Source organism: Balaenoptera musculus, chromosome X, assembly GCF_009873245.2.
Source record: "Balaenoptera musculus isolate JJ_BM4_2016_0621 chromosome X, mBalMus1.pri.v3, whole genome shotgun sequence".
Taxonomy (NCBI): Eukaryota; Metazoa; Chordata; class Mammalia; order Artiodactyla; family Balaenopteridae; genus Balaenoptera; species Balaenoptera musculus.
Window position 1 is genome coordinate 99,260,189 of NC_045806.1, and position 23,202 is coordinate 99,283,390.

The following is a 23,202-nucleotide window of genomic DNA, read 5'->3' on the forward strand; positions in this document are numbered from 1 at the left end:
GTGAACTCGAAGATAGAACAATGAAAATTACCCAAATTGAACAAGAGAGAAAATAAATGGAAAAAAAATTAACAGAGCTTCCTAGGACTATAACAAAAGCTATAACATTCATGTCATGAGAATCCCAGGAGAGGAAAAAGAGGACAAGGCTGAAAAAGTACTTGAAGAAATAATGGCTGAAAACTTCTCAAATTTGGCAAAAGATATAAACCTACAGATTCAAGAAGTGAACTCCAAACAGAATAAACTCTAAAGAATTTCACACCAGGACACAACATAGTCAAACTTCTGAAAACTAACAACAAACACAAAGTTCTTAAAAGCAGCAAGAGAAACAACACCTTACCTATAAGGAAACACAATTTGAACGACAGTAGATTTCTCATCTGAAGCCATGCAGGCCGAAGGAAGTTGCATGATATATTTCATAGGCTGAAAGAAAAAAAAAAAACATCAACCTGAATCCTGTATCCAACAAAAATATCCTCCAAGAATGAAGGGGAAATCAAGACATTCTCAGATGAAGGACAGACACTAAGAGAATTTGTCCCCAGCTGCCCTTCCCTAAAGAATGGCTTAAGGAAGTTCTCTAAATGAATAGGAAATGACTTTTTTTTAAAGAAATCTTGGAACATCAGAAAGAATATGGTAAGGAAAACTATGGATAAATAGAATTTACTTCTCCTTTGGAGTCTTCTAAATTATGTTGGAGGTGGAAGCAAAATTATTACCCTGTGTGATGTAGTTTTAAATATATGTAAATACCTAAGACAAATATAGTGTAAATGGGGAAGTGTAAAAGGACATAAAGGGAGATAAAGTCTCTATACTTCACTTGAACTGGTAAAATGAAGACACCAATAGTCTGTAATAAGTTATATGTACATGATATAATACCTAGAACAATGACTAAAAAAGCTACACAAAGAGATACACTCAAAATAGCCATACATAAATTAAGATGGAATTCTAAAAATGTTCAAGTAACCCACAAGAAGGCAGGAAATAAGAAATCAGAAGAAATAAAAAAGAGAGAAAGAAAACAAAAAAAAATTGCAGATTTAATTCCAAAATAGCAATAATTACATTAAAGTTAAATGGTATAAATATACCAATTAAAAAACAGAGACCTTTGTATGGTGACAGATTGTAACTAAACTTATCAAGGTGATTATTTTGTAATATAAAGAAATATCAAGTCACTATGTTGCGCACCAGGAACTAACATTGCATTGCAAGTTAACTATACTTTAAAAACAAACAAACAACAAACTCATAGAAAAAGAGATCAAATTTGTGGTTACCAGAGGCAGGAGGTGGAGGGAAGGAGAATTGGATGAAGGTGGTCAACGGGTACAAACTTCCAGTTACATGATAAATAAGTACTAGGGATGCAACATATAACATGATAAATGTAATTAGCACTGCTGTCTGTGTGTTATATATGTAAGTTGTTAAGAGAGTAAATTCCAAGAGTTCTCATCACAAGGAAAAAAATTTTTTTCTCTTTTATTTTGTATCTATATGAAACAATGATGTTCACTAAACTTATTTTGGTAATCATTTCATGATGTATGTAAGTCAAATCATTATACTGTACACCTTAAATTTATACAGTGCTGTATGTCAATTATATCTCAATTTAAAAAAATAGGGAAACTGGCAGAGTGAGTTAAAAAACATGACCCAACTATATGCTATTTACAAGAAACTCATGTTAGCTATAATAATATAATTAGGTTGAAAGTAGAAGGATGGAAAAAGTTATATCATACAAACATCAATCAAAAGAAAGCAAGAGTGGCTATATTAATATCAGAATATATATAAAGAAAATATGTGTGCTAATATACATTAGCAATATACACATTATATATAATAGACAAATTTATTATTTACATATTATATATTAAATTAAATATATACCAATATATAAATAAATAATAATAATACATATATAGACAGAGTGAAATATAAAATAGATTTCAGATCCAAAAGATTTAACTGAAACAGAGGATATTATATAATGATAAAAGGGCCAATCCATCAAGATACAGCATTCCTAAATGTGGATGCACCAAACAATAGAGCTGCAAAACATGTGAAGCAAAAACTTATTAAACTAAAAGCAGAAATAGACTAATCTACAATTATAGTTGGAAATTTCAACACCCCTCTCTCAGTGATTGATAGAACAACTAGACAGAAAGTCAGCAAGGATATAGAAGAACTCAACAACACCGTCAACCAATCGGATCTAATCAACATCCATAGAACATTCCACCCAAGAGCAGGATGCACAATCTCTTCATATACCCATGGAACATATATCAAGATAGGCCCTATCCCAGGCCATGAAACAAACCTTAACAAATTTAAAAGAACTGAAATCACAGAGTATGTTATCCAACTGCAGTGGAATCAAACTAGAAATAAGTAACAGAACAATAACAAGAAAATCTCCGAACACTTGGAAACTAAGCAACATACTTCTAAACAGTTCATGGATCAGAGGGGAAGTTTCAAGGGAAATTTTAAAATATATTGATGTTGAGGGACCTCCCCTGTGGTCCAGTGGTTAAGACTCCGTGCTCTCAGTGCAGGGGGCCTGGGTTCGATCTCTGGTCAGGGAACTAGATCCCACATGCCGCAAATAAAGATCCTGCGTGCTGCAACTAAAAGATCCTGCATGCCGCAACTAAAGATCCTGCATGCCGCAGTGAAGATCGAAGATCACGCATGCCATGAATAAGACCCAGTGCAGCCAAATAAATAAATAAATATTTTTTAAAAATAAAGAAAGGATTGTTGTAAATATATATATATACATATATATATGTTGAATGAAAATGAAAACACAACATATCAAAATCTGTGGGACACAGCTAAAGCAGTGCTGAGAGGGAAATTTGTAGCACTAATTGCATATAATAATAGAAAAGGAAAAGTCTGAAATCAGTAACCCAAGTTCCCACCTCAAGGACCTAGCAAAAGAAGGACAAAATAAATCCAAAGCAAGTAGAAGGAAAGAAATAATAAAGATAAGAGCAGAAAGCAATGAAATGAAAACAGAAAAACAATAGAAAAAAATCAATGAAACAAAGAGCTGGCTTTTTAGAAAGATCAAAAAAATTGGCAAACCTCTAGTAAGACTGACAAAAAAAGAGAAGACATGTATTATATTACATACCCTACAGACATCAAAAGGATAACAAGGAAATATTATGAACCATTCTACACACAAATTTGTTAATTTAGGTGAAATGAACCAATTCCTCGAAAAACACAAATTAACACCATTCATCAATATGAAGTAGATCATTTGAATAACCCTATTACTATAAGGAAATTTCATTGGCAATTAGAAGACTTCAATTTAAAAAAAAAGAAATCTCCAGGTCCAGATGGTTTCACTAGACTATTCTACCAAACACTTAAGGAAGAATTAACACCAATTCTACAGAATCTCTTCCAGAAAAAAGAGAAAGGGGCATTGCCCAAATTGTATTGCCCTAATACAAAACTATATATAGTACAAAAAGAGAAAACTATAGGCCAATATCCTTATTACTATAGATGCAAAAACTCTAAAAAATGTTAGCAAATAGAATTCAATAATATACAGAAAGAATTATACAGTGTGAACAAGCAGAATTTATTCCAGGGATGCAATGCTGACTCAGTATTTGAAAATCAAGCAATGTAATCCTCCATACAAACAAGTTAAAGAAGAAAAATCACATGATCATATCGATAGATGCAGAAAAAGAATTTGACAAAATCCAACACCCATTCATGAAAAAAATCTCAGAAAAAATAAGAATATAGGGGGACTTCCTCAACTTGATAAAGAAATCTATAAAAACCCTATGGCTGACATCATACTTAATGGTGAGAAACTAGATGTTTTCCTCCTAAGATCAGGAACAAGGCAAGGATATCTTCTCTTAACCACTCTTATTCATCATGGTGCTGGAAACTCTAGCCAGTGAAATACGGCAAAAATGGAAATAAAAGGCATACAGATAGGAAAGGAGGAAATAAAACTGTCCCTATTTGTAGACACGATTGTCTACGTAGAAAATCCCAAGGAATCTACCAAAGAACTCTTAGGACAAATAAATGAGCTCAGCAAAGTTTCAGTATTCAAGATAAATACATAGAAATCTATTGAATTTCTATATAATAGTAATGAATACATGGACACCAAAATTCAAATACAATACCATTTACAATCACTCAAAAAATAATTAAATGATTAGGTATAATTCTAACAAAACACGTACAGGACTTGCATGCTGAAAATTACAAAATGCTGATAAAATAAATCAAAGATCTAAACAAAACTTCATGGATTGGAAGACTCAACATAGTAAAGAAGTCAATTCTCTTCCAAATTGATATACAGATTTAATGCAATTCCTATCAAAATCTAAGCAGGATTTCTTATAGATATAAACAAGATTATTCCATAAATTATATAGAAAAACAAAGTAACTAGAATAGCTAAAACAATTCTGAACAAGAATAAAGTGGGAAGAATCAGTCTACATGATTTCAAAACTTATTATAAAGCTACAGTAATCAGGACTGTGTGATATTGGTGGAGGGATACACACATAGATCAATGAAATAAAATAGAGAACCCAGAATTAGACTCACTCAAATACGCCCAACTGATTTTTGACAAAGGTGCAAAAGCAATCCAATAAAAGAAAGATAGCCTTTTCAACAAATGACACTGGAGCAATTGGTCATCCATCAGCAAAAATGAAACTCAATCTAAGTCTCATGATTTATACAAATATTAACTCAAAATGGATCAGCGATTTAAATGTAAAACTATAAAACTTTTAGAAAAAACACATAGGAGAAAATCTTTGGGATCTGGAGTAGGCAAAGAGATTTGACACTAAAAGCAGGATTCATAAAAGGAAAAATTGATAAGTAGGGCTTCACAAAAACGAAAAACTTTTGCTCTGTGAAAGATACAATTAAGAACATGAAAAGACAAGCTACAGAATGGGAGAAAATATTTGCAAACCACAAATATGCCAAAGGACTAATATTCAGAATGTATTTTTTTAAAAAAACTCTGAAAACACACACACACACAAAAAATCCGTTAGAAAAATGGGCAAAAGACATTGAAGAGACATTTCACCAAAGAGAATATACCTATGACAAAGAAGTACATGAAAATGTGTTTAAATTCATTAGCCACTAGGGAGATGGAAATCAAAATGGTGAGATATTACTGCTATCAGAAGGGCAAAAATCAAAAATAATGACAACACCCAAATACCAGCAAGGATGTAAAGAAACTATCATTCGTACATTGCTGGTGGGGATGTAAAATGGTACAGCCACTCTGGAAAACACTTTGGTAATTCCTTAAAAAACTAAAAATGCAACCATTATATGACTCAGCAGTTGCACTCCTGGGCATCTATCCCAGAGAAATGAAAACTTATGTTCACACAAAAACCTATACAAGAATGTTTATAGCAGTTTTATTCATAATAGTAAAAAACTGGAAATAACCCAGATGTCCTTCAATAGGTGGATAGCTAAACTGTGTCACATTCATACTATGGAATAATACTCAGCAGCAAAATGGAACGAATGTCACCTCACATCCATTAGAATGGCTACTATAAAAAAAAAAAAACAGAAGTGTTGGTGAGGATGTGGAGAAATTGGAACCATAGTACAATGTTTATGGTATTGTAAAATGGTGCAACCACTATGGAGAACAATATGGAAGTTCCTCAAAAATTTAAAACTAGAACTACCAAATGATCTAGCAATCTCACTTTGGATATATATCCAAAAGAATTGAAAGCAGGGTCTCAAAGAGATATTTTCACACCCACATTCATAGCAGCAGATGAAAGCAACCCAAATGTCCATCGATGGACAAATGAATAAACAAAATGTGATATATACATACAATGGCATATTATTCAGCCTTTAAAAAAAAGGAAGGAAATCGTGGCACATGCTACAACATGGAAGAACCTTAAGGACATTATGATAAATAAAATTAGCCAGTTACAAAAGACAAATACTCTATGACTCCACTTATATGAGGTGTCTAAAGTAGTCAAATTCACTGAAACAGAAAGTAGGACGGTGGTTAACCAGGGGCTTGTAGGGAGGGGGAAATGGGGAGTTGTCGTTTAATGGGTATAGAGTTTCAGTTTTGCAAGACAAAAAGAGTTCTGGAGATTGGTTGCACAATGTGAATGTACTTAACAAGGCTGAACTGTACACATAACACTGGTTAAGGTGGTAAATTCTTGTTATGTATATTTTACCACAATTAAAAATTTTTAAAAAGACTTTCATCATATAACTTTAAACTTGTGTCTCATTTCCAATACCTGCCTATCTAATATACTACAAATCCTTATTTTGTACAAACCCAGCAATTATTCTGAACAATAATATTGCACAATATTGTCCATGTTAAGAAAAAGCATTTTGTTAAATGTACACATTTTAAATATACCACAATTTTTAACCCTTGCTTGGCATTTATTTTCTAATATATCCTGAAGATTAAAACTGGCCACGTGTCTCCTCTTCAAACACCTCTTTTTCAACCACCTTTCCCTTTCCCCAAACTATGTTCTAATAACTATGTTCTAATTCTTCACCTGTCTATTGCCCCCATCCCACTTCTTTGTATAGAATCCTCACCCTAGGGATCCTCAACTCAGGACCCTGTCATTTCTGTCTCCCATCCCTACTCAGCCTGCATTCATCTGATTGAGCCAGAACTGAAGACCAAAGAAGCCACTAGCTGCTTGGACCTGGGGAATTTCCAGTCCTGCTTGTCAGGAACTGGCATGGAATGCTCTAGAACTGGGGTAAGGAGTGCTGAGTTAGAAGGTAGCAAGACTCAGAACAGACTTTTGTATGAGGCTGAAGTCAAAGCTTAGGAACTACCTCCAAAGTGAGGAGGAAAAAGTTGATGATAGAGTTGGCTAAAGCTCTCAGTAAACATTGGTGGGACAGGTCCCTTTGTCTGAAACAGAATCACAGTCACTGTTAGAAAACCACATAGCCCACAAATAAAGGGACAATTGGTTGGGTCAACGCTGTACCCCTAATAAACATGAGTCCTTAGTGGAGGTACACTTAGATAACTATTAGCTTTACAAAGCAGAGGCTGGACCAGAGAAGCCTGATCTGAATCCCATCGAAGCATGTCGCTCCAAATTGTTCTGCAGCTGGTAGGAAAAGACACAGCCATAGTTTCATGGGTGTCCCTGGCCAATTACATCCAGAACCAGCTCCCCATCTCTTTGTGATCACAAGGCCAGCTTCAAGGGAGTACAACTTGTGCAGTCACACAGGGCCTCCACTCAGAAGAGGCTTGATTTAATGCTACACTACTGCCATCTTGAAATTCTTAATAATTTTATATTTGAATTTATGTTTTGTAAGTGTAGTTCAATGGGATAATAGATCATGCTCATAAGCAGAGTAGGTATGTGGGATAAAGAAAAACAGCTTTATATTTTAGTACCTTTAACAGCAATTTTTTCCTTGCTTTTGAAAAAAGCATTTTCATTCTGCAATGGGCCTAGCCAATCAGGCAGCCAGTCCTCCATGACCACATTTTCCCTGCAAGACACATCAACTGCCTCAAGTCTGCCAACCAGATACTCTAGCTCTCCTTCAAGGAACCTGGAACTTTATGGTACTTTGTGCTTTTTTTCCCCTTAAATTCACAAAATATATTTATTAGAGGAAAATTAGAAAATATGTTAATCAAAAAGAAAAATATATAAAAATCATTGCTAATCCCAAGATCCAGAGATAACCACTCTCAATATTTTGGTATATATCCTGTTTATATGCACATGTACTCATTTTTATAAAAACAAATGTTAAGTCACAAGTTTTTAGTAATCTGCTCTTTTACAATATTAATATATTAAAAACATTTTTATGCCACTAAATATATACATATTTATTTTCAAAAGGAAATAAATGTTAATTTTTCTAATTATAAAAATAATATTAGCTCATTGGGGGAGAACATCAGGCAACAGAGAAATGTATAAATAAGAGTGAAATTTCTACTTAATCTCGCCATCCATAGATAATCACTGCTAACAATTTGCTGCAGATACTTTGAGACTTCCTTCTGCATGTGTGTGTGTGTGTGTGTGTGTGTGTGTGAGTAAATACACACATATAAGTTTTATATTATATACACATATTTAAACAAATATGGGATCACACTGTGTATAGTCATATAATCTTTTATTTTCCTATAGAATATGGATATATTTCTATGTGAATATAGATCACTATATACTTTTACATAAATGAGATTATCCTATATATAATACTCTTCATCTTGATTTTATCTCCTAACAATATGACTTAGATGTCTTTCCCATTCCAATACATACAGACTTCTCTTATTCTTTGTAATGACTGAAGAGTTATTAAACTAAGAGTTGTTAACACTCATTGTGTAGATTTATTATAATGTAACCATTCCTCAGATGATTAAACATTCAGCTTGTTTCCAGTTTTTCAATTTTTAAAACAATACTATGATGAACATTCGGTTACATATATGTGTGTATGTGAGTGTGTATGTTTGGGCCCATCCAATTATTTCTTTAGAATAAACTACTAGATGTGTAATGGCTGGATTAAAGGATATGAACACAAAATTTACACTTTACAGTTCATATTGAGCAACTATGTGTAGCCTCTTTATTTTTTTCTTTTTCTTTTTTTTCTTTTTTTTTTCTTTATTTTTTTCTTTCTAAAGTTTCTTTAAACCCCTATCCCTCTGGATGATACAGGAGGCATACAGACATAAACTTGCCAATTAAAGATATCCTTAACTCTTCAAGTTTAAAAAATAATATTTTTCTATTTCAAATAATCTCCTTTGGTTAAATGCCCAGACTTTCAAGGTTTCTCTCCCTTCTCCTTCCCAAGATGTCTTCATGGCAATTGAGTGTGGGACCCTGGCCGCTGGCTGTCCTTTGAGTCTCAGCTGGTCCTTTGTTCCATGTTGTCTGTGGGTACCTTTCGAAGCTCATGGGGGTTAGTGCTGATATCTTTACCTAGTCTGGTTTTTGAGACTAGTGATGTCTACCTTCTCGGTTCTACCATGTGGCACCCCCATCAGAGGTTGTTGGTATAGGACATTGGTATGACAGGCATGACTATTGTCCCTACAACTCATCTCTAGAGGTTGGTCACCCACAGCCTCTGTTTGGTGTCATCTCATCCTAGTGTCATTTGGGAAGCAAGCTGGCCCATGTCCCAGTAACTTTTCAGAGCCTTCTCCAGGTCCCAGCTATGCCAATCTTAGTGCCATGGGAAACAAGGGGATGCCTTTTTCCATCTTCCAACTTACTATGCCATCATGCCATTTTAAACTTCTTATCTGGGTAGCATCATAATGGACACAATACTTCTCTAGGGGAATTTACCATTTTCCAGTCTGAACCTGGGGATACAAAGAGCTGTCTCTACTGCTCTAATAATCTCTCAAACTTATTTGGGACCACCCCCTTCTCCTTCCTAGGCAGTCCCCTCTAGGAATCAGAAAGGACTATATTTTACTTCTTCCTATCTGGATGAGACAAAATGTCCCTTCCTTCTCAAGGTGGCATTTACTCTCTCCATTCCCTAGGAACTTAATGATGGAAAGCTATCAGATTATCAAAAAGGAAACACACTGAGAGGTATTTCAAAAAATATCCATGTCACATACATTTTAAGGCCTTAATAGATGTTACCAAATTACCCTACAAAATATAGTACCCATCTAAACTCCCAATAGCAGTATATGAGATGCCCTTTCCCATAATCTTTCAACAGTAGGCACTAAACTTGGCCAACTGTGCAAAATCTTGTTATCCTAATCCTTTAGTTTGCATTTTTTTGAGTATTAGTGAAATTGACAGTTTTTGATGTTTATTTGTTCTTTTGTGAATTTCTCATTCCTGATCTTTGCCCATTATTCTACACATCTTTTTATATTTTTCTTTTTGATTCATGAGAGTTCTTTATATAATAAGAATATTAACCCAAGTTTGCCATTTGTCACTTAATTTATGGTACTTTTTGCTCTTCAGAATTTTAAAAATTTTTATGAAGTCAAATTTACCTTTTTTTTTCCTTTTTTGTTTTCTGTTTTTACCTTCATGCTTAGAAGGACCTTCTACACACTGATTATATGAATATGTATCTGCATTTTATTCTATACTTTATGTGTTATTGTTTTCATTTAAGCATGTAATATATTTGAAATTTATGTTGGTGCAAGATGTGAGGTAAGGCTATTTCCCAAATGATTAACAAGTTGTCATAATGTCCTGGTGATCTTGGTAAAGAAGAAAAATATCGTGCTCTTGATTTTCCACAACACTGTGGCTTCAATGTAGTAACTGTAAGTAACCACCATAAACTTTATTTTCTGACATTACAGCAACTCTGAGGAACCTAGGTCTAACCAAAATTCTAACCTCCTGGGCAAATACTCATCTGAACTCGTGTTAGTGGTAAATAGAAAGGGACCTTCCAGATGTATTTAGGAGAGGTAGATTATCTGATAATGCCCTCTGCCTCTGTCACACACCCTGACCATTTTCTAAGACCAATCACTGGGATCCCTCACAACTTTCCGCCCAGAGTTTCACTAGTCTTAGAGCACTCCCTGCATCTTAGCTGTCACCGTAACACTCTTGAGCCAACCCAGAGATGTTTATTTTAGAAAACTTAGAAGCGCAAAGGACAAGTTCTCTTTGGCTGAGACATCTTCAGGATGCTGGACAAAGTATCAAGTTATCTTGGAGTGGAAAACCCCCTGAACTGTTATTAAGGACATCAACCAATTACTGGAGTTCCCCCAGTTTTCCACCTCCACCCTAGTAACCCTACTAACAGGCCTTCTCAGGAAGAAGGCAGGCTTTTACCTAGTCCCTGGCTGTAGCTCCTCTGCCTTTATCCTTGCCTACCCTACACCAACATGCTCCTAAGTTATTAAAACCAACCGCAGCTCAAGTATCATCACCTCCAGGAAATCTTCCCTGGTACATTCTCCCCAAAGGCTGGATTAAGCATCTTTCATACATCCTCCTATAATACAGAATCTAAAGTTTATCACAGTGTTTCACTCATTGTATTTTAATTATATTTCTGTGTGCCAGTGAACCCATTTGATTGCAGCACTCTCTTAGGGGAGGACTCTGTCTTATCTCTCTGTGTATCCCCAAGGTCTAACAATATGTGGTACACAACAGGCCCTCAATAAATTCTTGCTTGTTAAATTAACAAATAAATGAACCGTGTCCTATCATTTGATTGCTAAGCCAATCTCCCTCCCCCAATCCAGAAATGAAGTAGTGTCCTGAAGAAGAAAAAATCTGGTACAACCCAGTCATACATACATTTTGAGAAATTTATCAAATTTGGCTAAGGCTGGTTAGCATTGTGTATATATTGCTTCTATATCCAAATATTTGGCCAAAGGGAAATCTTCATTGAGTGAACTGACTATTCTAATAAAGAATAACCTATATTCTACATAATTTCTTATTGTGATTACCTGTTTAGGTATACATACCTCCCACAAGACTAAGTGCTTCTTAAAGCCCCATACCCAGTACAACGCTTGACACATAGTCAACACTCAATAAATGCTTGTTGAATAATATATAAGACATGTATTCATGCTATTTCCTCTACCAGAATTGCCTCTTCTCCCTCTCCTTTTGCACCTGAAAAAATTACACTTGTCCTTCAGGTTTCAGCTCAAATGTCAACCCTTTCTGATTCAGCATAAAGCAGAAATAATCACTTCCTCCTCTGGGCTACCGTAGTTATTATATATGCAGTTCTTGTAGCATCTACTATGTTGTACTGTAGTTAGTTAAATTTAAGAACCATCATCCACTCCTCATGAAGTCAAGAGCAGGAACTTTGCGTTATTTACATTTGCATCTCTTTGTACTGTACCTAAAAATTGAAGGCCCTAAATTACAGTTTGTAAATTAGATTGAAGGGGGTAACAATAAGAATAGAGAGGAGGAGATGTGTGTTATAACAAGGGGTAGAGACCAAATCAAGAGAATTTTCTGAACAAAATAGTGAGAGAAAGGAAAGACGTAGGGAGAAAAATCAAGGATGATTAAGGTTTTGAACCTGAGTGACTAGAATAACTGAGTCATTTAAACCTGAATAACAGAAATAAAGAAATGAATACTAGGCACAGGTTTGGGCAGGTGTGGGCAATTAGAACTTTATTTAATTTTAGACATGCTGAGTTCAAGGTTCCAGGAAACATCCAGTCAACATTTAAAACCCAAATCTGAATTTAAGTTGCAAAAGATACAGGCTTAGCATTCATCTATCATTGGAGCTATCAGGATTAAGTAACAAGAGTATCCATTTCCTCACATTGGTCTTAGTAAAAAAATAAAAAGAAGAAAAAGAAGTGAGTGCTAAATACTGGAATTATTTGCTTATGATATGACGGTCTAACTGGAAAAGTATAAAATAGAAGCCAATAAAGTTATAGAAGCCAGGATAAAAGATGAATACACAAAATTCAATTGCTTTCAATATAATGAAAATAACTAATTAGAAAATGCAATTTTAGGACTTCCCTGGTGGCGCAATGGTTAAGAATCCACCTGCCAATGCAGGGGACACAGGTTTGATCACTGGTCCGGGAAGATCCCACATGCCGCAGAGCAGCTAAGCCCATGCACCACAACTACTGAGCCTGCGCTCTAGAGCCCACGAGCCACAACTACTGAGCCCACGCACCTAGAACCCATGCTCCGCAACAAGAGAAGCACTGCAATGAGAAGCCCGCGCATCGCAACAAAGAGTAGCCCCCACTCGCCGCAACTAGAGAAAGTGTGCACGCAGCAACAAAGGCCTAATACAGCCCCCCCAAAAAAATGCAATTTTAAAAAACCTATTCATGATAATAGCAAAACTATAAAATACTTAGAAAAAAATGTGTAAAACCTATATGAAGAAAATCATAAAACTTCACTGATGCACATAAAAGAAAATCTTTAAAAACAGAAAAGTATACCAAGTTCCTGGGTGGGATGATGCAGTATTCTAAATAAAACAATTCTTTTTAAATTAATATATAAATCTAACGCAATTTTAATCAAAAACCTAAAGAAATTTTTGGAAATGTTAAAAGTTAATTCTAAAATTCCTCTGTAAGAACATATCCCAGAAATATTTGAAAAAGAATAATGAAAATGGACTTGCTCTACCGGAAACCAAAATTTACATAAAGGAACAACAAGGAATGCAGCCTAGGAGCATATTTATATACATCTGGGGATTCAGTATGTGACAACAGTGGCATTTCAAATCAGTGGGGAAGAAAATGATTATTCCATAAATGAGGTTAGTACAGTTTTCTATTCATTTGGGGAAAAAATCAGAATCTCTACTTTATACTATATACAAAAATAAATTCCAGATGGATTGAAGATCTAAATGTAAAAAAGAAAATATAGAGGAATAGAAGAAAATACAAAAGACTCATGTGACAATATTGAAATAGGAAAAGCTTTCTAAGCAACTCACAAAACACAGAAGCTATAAAGTGAAAAAATGATAGATCTGACTACATACAAATTTAATATTGTACAACAAATCACAGCATAAATAAAAATCAAGTGTTTTTATTTAAACACTAATAAGTACAACTGGGATAAAATATACTAACAAATTAAAGGATTAAAATACATAAAGAATAAAGAGTTCCCTCAAATCAACAGAAAAAGAGAATCCAAAGGAAAAAATAGACAAATAGGCAATTCAAAGATAAGAAGTACAAATTTCCAATAAAACATTTTTAATGTTCAGCCTCACTAGTAATCAAAACATGCAAATAAAAACAATGAGATCTTTTCTTTTTACTCAGGTTGGCAAAAAGGAAAACAATCAAATACTTGTTAATGAATATCCAATGCTACGGATAAGGGTGTAGAGAAATAGACTCTCTTAAATCCTATTGGTGAGAGTGATTGTAAATTGCTTCAAGCTTTTCAGAAGGCAAATTGTTATTGTCTATTAAAGTTCTACATTAAAATCTATAAAAATGTTAATTATATATTTAAGTCTCTATTACAATTTTACAGGTATATACTCCATCATCCAGTAATTGCACAGTGTGCCTTACATACCCTATTTCCTTCTGTCACACCAATCCAAACCTCTCCTTTATCATAATCTATATGTTATTTCTCATACAGCTCTCTTCCTCTTCTAAGATAACCAAATCTCTCACTCTCTTTACCCTCCCTAATTCTTCTACTGTGTCCTCTGGAACTCCATTTGTATCAGTATTAAAGTCTGTCATATCCTCAACCTCTTCCCTAAATGTTCCCTTCACCTTCTTGTTCTCACCAAAACCTCACACATCCCTGAGCACACTGCTTTCCCTGTAGCGCTCTCAAGTGGAGGTTGTAGCTCTTCCACACAAGTCACACCACTAGACTTGGACGTAAAGTGCCCTCCTTGTTGCCCCTGTCCTCACAGCCATTTCTAATTCATTCCTCCTTAAAAATCATTGCTGTCATCTAGCCCCAAGACTGATGACTTTGCCATCAGTCTTACATCTTGCTCTCTAAAACTACTGCTGTCATTCTTGGTGACTTTGATATTCATGTGGATGATCACTGAACCCCCTCTGGTCAATCAGTTCCTTGACCTCCATCACAACCAGTGATACTTTTCTCCAGGCTGCCTCAGCTTCTCACTTCACTGCCATAACCTAAACCTGTAATCACTATCACTGAATCGCCTTTCAATGTAACAGTGGCAATTCAAAGACAATAGAGCAATGCCTTCAAAATTGTGATGGAAAATTATTTTCAAACTAAAATTCTATATTCAGCCAAAAATCAAGTGACAGGGTAGATTAAAGACATTTCAAACAGGTAAGATCTCAAATAATGCTCGAGATTCTCATCCCCCATCCCCCATCCCCAACACACACACAAACACACACACACAATGTTATGCTCTGACCTATTCTTTTTTTGAAATATAGTTGATTTACAATATTGTGTTCGTTTCATGTGTACAGCAAAGTGATTCCGTTATACATATATATGCATATATATATTCTTTTTTATTCTTTTCCATTAGAGTTTATTACAAGATATTGAATATATTTCCCTGTGCTATACAGTAAATCCTTGTTGTTTATCTATTTTATATATGGTAATGTACATCTGTTAATCCCATACTCCCAATTTATCCCTACCCCCCCCTTTTCCTTTGTTAACCATAAGTTTGTTTTCTATGTCTGTGAGTCTGTTTCTGTTTTGTAAATAAGTTCATTTGTACTATTTTTTAGATTCCACATATAAGTGATATCATATAATATTTGTCTTTCTCTGTCTGACTTACTTCACTTCATGTGATAATCTCCAGGCCCATCCATGTTGCTGCAAATGGCATTATTTCATTCTTTTTATGGCTGAGTAATATTCCATTGTATATATATACCACATCTTCTTTATCCATTCATCTGTTGACAGTCACTTACGTTGCTTCCATGTCTTGGCTCTTGTCAATAGTGCTGCTATGAACATTGAGGTGCATGCATCTTTTCAAATTAGAGCTTTTTTCTTTTCCAGATATATGCTCAGAAGTGGGATAGCTGGATCATATGGCAACTCTATTTTTAGTTAAGGAACCTCCATACTGTGTTCCATAGTGGCTGCACCAATTTACATCCCTACCAACAGTGTAGGAGGGTTCCCTTTTCTCCACACCTTCTCCAGCATTTATTATTTATAGACTTTTTAATGATGGCCACTCTGGCCAGTGTGAGGTGATACTTCATTATAGTTTTGTTCTGCACTTCTCTAAAAATTACAATGTTGAGCATCTTTTCATGTGCCTATTGGCCATCTGTATGTCTTCTTTGGAGAAATGTCTATTTAGGTCCTCTGCCCATTTTTTGATCGGGTTGTTTGTTTTTCTCTTATTGAGTTGTATGAGCCATTTGTATATTTTGGAAATTAATTCCTTGTTGGTCACATCGTTTGCAAGTGTTTTCTCCCAGCCATAGGTTGTCTTTTCATTTTGTTCATGATTGCCTTTGCTGTGCAAAAGCTTATAAGTTTGATTAGGTCCCATTTGTTTATTTTTGCTTTTATTTCTATTGCCTTGGGATAGTGACTGTCTAAGGAAACATTGTTATGATTTATGTCAGAAAATGTTTTGCCTGTGTTCTCTTCTAGGAGTTTTATGGTGTCGTGTCTTATATTTAAGTCTTTAAGCCATTTTGAATTTATTTTTGTTTATGGTGCAAGGGACTGTTCTAACTTCATTGGTTTACATGTGTCTGTCCAGCTTTCCCAACACCACTTGCTGAAGAGACTGTCTTTTCTCCATTGTATATTCTTGCCCCCTTTGTTGAAGATTAATTGACCGCAGGTGTGTGGGTTTATTTCTGGGCTCTCTATTCTGTTCCATTCATCTTTGTCTGTTATTGTGCCAGTACCACGCTGTTTTGATCACTGTAGCTTTGTAGTATAGTCTGAATGCTTTGGCCTATTCTTGAATACTGAAGTTTGGCCATGGTGGGCTTTAAAAATATAGTGCAGCCCATTCCCTCTGGTCATCTTTCTGCAGAATGTTCAAAACCTAGTCCACACTACAACAGCCTTGCCAAATACCCTGACTGCTCTGAGCCCTGTGTTTCTCAGGACAAGTGGTTTGCTGGTTTGCTGGCTTTCCAAAATATTTTTTAATCAAAAGAAAAAGCCCTGAGTTTAGATTTTGTCAATTTTCATGACACAAATATTTCCCTTAGGGCCAATTTCAAGCTGCCAACATGAGATCAATTTCCTGAAAATGTAATCATCAGCCAGTACAAGCCGACTCCAGCACACCACTATGTAACGCAGCAGCACTCACTTTAGACTTTGCCCAAGAATTCCCACAGAAAGGATTCCTATAAACTCTCAGGAAAGCTGAACACAGGCTATGCCCCAGAGACTTCCTATGAAAGCCTTTATTTAATAATGGCAATATTACCCTTTCCTAATACAGTGAAATTAGTGCTTACTACTCAATTTTTCAAAATTAAACCAAATACATTACACAAAGGTGGTTAATACGTAAGAAAAAACCAAAGAAATGTTTAAAACAAAAGGCAAGATAGTGATTACCTCTGGTGGTGAGGGAAGGGTACACAAGTGAGGAGGATCCACACAGGGGTCTTCTAAGGTATTGATGATGTTCTGCTTAAGTCAGATGACATGTATCCAGGTGTTTATTTTATTACTATGCTTATGCTATTTTTTAATGTAATATATATTTAATAGTTTAAAATGTTTAAGTAATAATAAAATAGAAAAAAGAAAGAAAACACAAAAGAAAAATTATGTACTAAAATAAAATACAGTAGAATATTTTTACATCATCTTCAATTGGGAGGGCCTTCTTTAGCAAGACTCCAAACCCCAAATTCAAAAGATTGACAAGTTTGATTACATCAAAATTTTAAATTTCTGTACAACAAAAGATAACATAAACAAAGTTAAAAGACAAGTTAACAGAGTAGGAAGGAAAATTTTCTATTATGTGAGGAAAGGATTAATACTTAAAATATATGAAGGGTCCCTACAAATCAATGAGAAAAAGACAACCCATCAGAAAATTGAGTAAAGAATATCAACAGACAATTCATAGAAAAAATGCAAATATTAAACATATAAAAAATGTTTGATATCACAATATTTGGGGAAAAACAAATTAAACAATAATGAAATGCCAATTTTCACCCATCTTGTTGGCAAAGATAAAAAAGATTGATGATCCAGTGTTGGTGAGGGTGTAGGGAAAGAAAGCCTCTCAAATACTACTCGTGAGAGTGTAAATGAGTACATTCTTCTTAGAGGATAATTTGGTTGTATATCTAGCAAAATATTAAATGCATTTTTCAACCCTGCAATTCCTCTTCTAGAGTACTAGTCTTCAGACATACTTGCATAGGTGTACAAAGTACAGATGTAAAAATAAAAAGAAATGCCCATCAATAGGGGACTGATTAAATATATCACAAGATATTGATATAATCGAATATACACATCTGCTGAAAAAACAAGATTCACTGACACAGAAAGATGCCTCTGGTTTATTGTTACATTAAAAAAAAGCAATATTCAGATCAATATGATTGATATGATTTTATTTATTAAAAAACTATTATGTGTATTTATATATATAAATAACATATAAAATGTCATATATATGCTTTTTTCTTATATATTCTTATATATTTTATATGCTTATATATTTTTTCTATATGCTTTTTTTCTATATGCTTTTTAATAATTTAACTATAATATATAAAAGCATATATATATATATACATAAAAGCATAGAAAATATTTTGAAAGAAACTTACTAATCTGTTCATTATGGTTACCTCTTGTTGGGTCATGTACCTGGGGAGCAGCTGGAGGAAGACTAACAATTATAACATTTAACTTCTGTATTGTTTGAATCTTTATAAGCATGTATCTGAAGATTTTTTACACAATTATAATATAAAAATGTTAATGTTTACATAGTTGGTGGGGAAATTTTTACAAAAAATATATTTGATAATGTTTAATTTAGTATAGCTTTGATTGGGACTTCTTTTAAAATAATCCTGATTACTTCTGTCAAAGCAGCTTATGGATAATATGGGCTCACAAGCATAATAACAAAACGGTATATCTCTGACTTCACTCCCATCTGCTCTGCAGAAGTTAAAAATAACTCTTCTTAAAATTTTCCCAAATATTTCTGGCATTAAGTCCCCAGAGGCTATCTCACATATGCTCTGTAAATGAGTCTGCTTTGCTGCCATGTGGTGCCTGCCATTTTTCTCCAGTAATGATGTCTCCGTTCCTTTCACCACCAAGAGTGGCTAGTATGCCAACAATGTCCATGAAGGCCACATGAGCTGATGTCTGAGCTGAAGGTGCCAATGCTGTTTGTCAGAGGCACTGAAGGTACCACTGCCAACAGAACTACTGCCTTCACCAATGCCACTGCTAATGTTGCTGCCACCATCACCATCATCTTGATACCACTCTTTCCCTCAATCCCACGTCCTATTTATCTATAAGTCCAATGGATTCAAGTTCCAAAATATATCGCCAATATGCCAACTTCCTTCCAAGCCCACTATTAACACCCTGGCCCAAGCTACCACCATATTTACTTGCACTATTGCAAATACCCTAAATGCTCTCCCTGTTTCCATTCTTACACCAATCCGACCCATTTTCCATGACAGTAGTAAGAATGATCCTTTAAAATATAAATTAGGTCTTATCATTTCCCTGCTCAAAATCATTCAATGACTCTTCATCACACTTAGATTAAAATTCAGAGTCTTTACCATGACTCACTAGATTGTATAATACATGATCTGGCCCCTGACTACCTCTAGAATCTCATCTTTTTTTTTTAATTTATTTATTTATTTTTGGCTGCGTCAGGTCTTCATTGCTGCGCATGGGCTTTCTCTAGTTTCAGCGAGCAGGGGCTACTCTTCGTTGCGGTGCGCGGGCTTCTCATTACGGTGGCTTCTCTTGTTGCAGAGCTCAGGCTCTAGGCGCGTGGGCTTCAGTAGTTGTGGCACGCAGACTCTAGAGCACAGGCTCAGTAGTTGTGGCACACGGGCTTAGTTGCTCCACGGCATGTGGGATCTTCCCGGACCAGGGCTCGAACCCGTGTCCCCTGCATTGGCAGGCGGATCCTTAACCACTGTGCCACCAGGGAAGTCCTAGAATCTCATCTTGTCCTACTCTCTCCTCAATCAAACCGGCCTCCTTTCTGTTCCTCAAACATGCCAAGCTTCTCCTGCCTTCGGGTCATTATATCTGCTGTTCTCCTTGCCTAGAATATTCATCTCCCAGCATTTCATATGGCTTGCCTCCTCCTTGTCATTCATACCTTACCTTAGATGTCTCCTCTGCAGAGAGCAAACTTCCCTGACCTACCATTCCAAATAAAAGCCACTCATTCTCTATCATATGGCTTTATTTAATATTCTGCACAGCACTTCTCATTACCTGACGTTGTTTTGTTAGTCCGTTTTCACCAACAAAACTACTAGAATCCATGATCCAAGAGAGAAAGGACTTTGTCAATCCTGTTTGCACTGTTTCCTTAGTGCCTAGACTAGTGCCTGGCACATAATACAGGCTCTCAATAAAATTTTGCTGAATGAAGGAATCACCATCACCAATACTGCCAGTGTTGTTGCCAATACCAAAGCTGTTAACCCCTTGTGCTCTTACTATCCTACTGAGTTTTAGAGGACACCATTATTTTAGCTTTTACTCTTTTGCAGCTCCTTAGACCTAGTCTCAAGTATGGCAATCCAGGTAGGACCACAGGTATGACTCCCTGGGGGCTGAACCCAGGGGCAACTTGATTGATAGAAACATGCTGCACCCAGAACCACTCTTCCCCTGCTGCATTGGTCAGTATTCTTGACTCAACCCTGTGTATCTCTAGGCTCTCATCCTCTGGAGCTGCAGTTCTTGATTTTGGCTGCATAAAGAATTACCTGAGGAAGTTTGATGCCTGGCCAGGTCCCACCCTCAGAGGTTCTGATTAATTGGTCTGAGATGCATCAAGGGCATTGGGATTTTTTTTTAAGCTCCCCAGGTGATTCTGATGTGATAACTGCTGCTTTGGAATAAATTCTTTCATAGGGGCCTCCTTGATTCCTCATATAAATTAGATTCCTGGTAGGTCAATTTCAAATCCTCTTGAATCTCCCAGAATTACGACGAATGACAACTTTAGGCTCAATCTGACTCCCCTGAGGCCCTTGCTGCATGGATGTGCTGCCACATACTGATATTGAAATAGTAATACAATAATATTTTGACCAAATCAGGGTTCTGAAGATACATTTCATGATCACATTAACTGAGTTGAGGCACTTTTGAGAAATGTAATATGTGCTTGTTGTCACTAGAGGGCTGTCAGGTAAGGTAAGCAAAAGAACAAAAGAGGAAGAAACAAAATTCTCAAACTTCAGAGAATCCATTTACTCCCACAGTTCCTATCATTTTGATGAGTACAAAGCTAAGCTTTCTATCACTTGCCCTGATCACTTTTCAAATGTCCAGTCCTGTATATTCAAGTGGATCCTAGCGATTTCTTCCTGACTGTCCACCACCTCACATTTAACTAAACACATGCCTCCCCAAACTGACTTTTCTTTCTGACTTCTGTTTCTGTGCATGACGTTTTTATTTTCCCAGGCACCTAACAAGAAACTCCACAGTCCCATGCTTCCTTTTCCCATATGTCCCCTCCCTCCAGGCTCTACACTGATTTGCCTCCTAAATATTTCTCACATCCATTTCTTCCACTTTATCCCTATTGCCATGGCCTTAGTCCAGACCCGTAGTACTTCTCACTTGGATTTTTGTAATAACCTCCGAACGGGTATCTCTGACCCAGTTTGGGGTTGTCTACTCCTTCCTTAACACTGCCACCAGAATGAGCTTTCAAAACCAAAAAGCTGACCATGATCATGGCAGTCCCCTGCTTAAAACCCTTCAGTGGCTCTATACATAATAAAGTACAAATATCTCTTTAGGGCTCTTTAAGATCTGGCTCCTGCCTACTTCTCCAAACATATGTTTCACAGCCCCTTCTCTTGCATGCTAAGATCTGATGTCTACAAATTTGCAGTTCCCCCATCTGTGCCTTTGCAAGTGTTATTTCCTCTGTCTACAATGCCCTTCCTCCTCTTTTTAACCTTTTTAAGCTACTCATCTCTCAAAATTCAGCTATGGAGTTTCCTTCTTTTTCCAGGCAAAGGTAGCCATTCTGGTGCTGCCTTGGCATCAGGATTTTTCAAAGCTCTCCAGGTGATTCTGATGTGTACCAAGGTTGAGAACCACTGCTGCCATATATCTCTAAAACTACAATGTATTTCAACTAGTTTTAGGCATATCTGTCCTCCTTTCGAAACTCTAAGGTCTTTGAGGGAACAAACTATGTCTTATTCAATTTTACAGTCCTAGTACCTGGGGAGAAGAAATGAATGAACAAGTGAATAAACCCTCCCAATGATATAAAAAATACAAGTTTCCACTAATATTTTTGTCATATCATAACCACATGTAAGTCTCTTCTGTAAAAATATGATGGAGCATTACCTTATAGGAACATAAGGATTGTCTTGCTGATTTAGACTAAATATTGTCACCAATAGTGTAAAAGAACATGATTGTCCTCATTGACAACTACCTTAACCTGCTCAAAGATACACCTATAATAATTTTAGCTTCCTAAAATAATTTATTATAAAACCATTTAGAAGTTGTTTATAATTTTAGCTAGTCCTATTTTGTGGGGATAAATTTACTATTGGCATGCAGCAGCATTCCAGGGCCTGGTAGGAGACACAGAGTACAATGAAGCCACCTAAAATTTTCTTTTTTAGATAGAACTCGATCCTATGCCCAAGGACAATTTATCCCCACAGCAGCTTCCCGAGATGTCTCCATTACACCATCACATTCTTATCAACAGCTGCTTAGCTAAAAAGTCCTGCCCAGCCCAAAAGACTTGAAGATATTTCTAGGATTAGAAGAGAGATAGTTGAGAGACCATGGAAATAGAGGACAGCTGCTGTTGTCATTCCACAACAAAGAAGACACCAGACAACTTGGGCCTTCGTCCTAGGTAGGAGTGCCTAACCACAGTTTGGAGGTTTCCGGCCCATGAGGAAATATGAAGGCCTAACCTGAGTTAGGTCTGGGACATGCATTCTTCTAACCTGCACCCTGCTTTGGCAGGGGTGCCCTGTCAAAGACTCTCTCAACTCCTTTCACGTCATTTATCTAGACACACACAGGGTATTTAAGGGCCGGAACCATTACTCTTATCCAGAAGAACAGGGACCTGAACAGGCCATGGAGTGGCAGCAAGAAAGTACCTTGGTACATAGGTAGTCAGATCAAGAAAACCAGGGTTCGAAATTAGTTGGAGCACGTATTAACAAACTCTCATGTAGGAGCATAGTCTAAAGCTACAGGCAGCCAGGAGGCTGGTTGTCGCCTCAGCTCTAGTCTAAGGAGGACTTTTCAACGATAAAAATGGCAAACATTCTTCCTATTTTCAGGACTT

General features: G+C 36.0%; 1 long non-coding RNA gene across 1 annotated transcript in view; it reads right to left on the reverse strand.

The window, feature by feature from the left end:
* Nucleotides 1–363: 363 nt before the first annotated feature.
* LOC118888169 overlaps nt 364–23,202 on the reverse strand; it is a 42,803-nt gene continuing 19,964 nt past the window's right edge. Inside the window, exon 3 of the long non-coding RNA XR_005018263.1 lies at nt 364–432. This is a non-coding gene — a long non-coding RNA (uncharacterized LOC118888169). The remainder of the gene's footprint in view (nt 433–23,202) is intronic.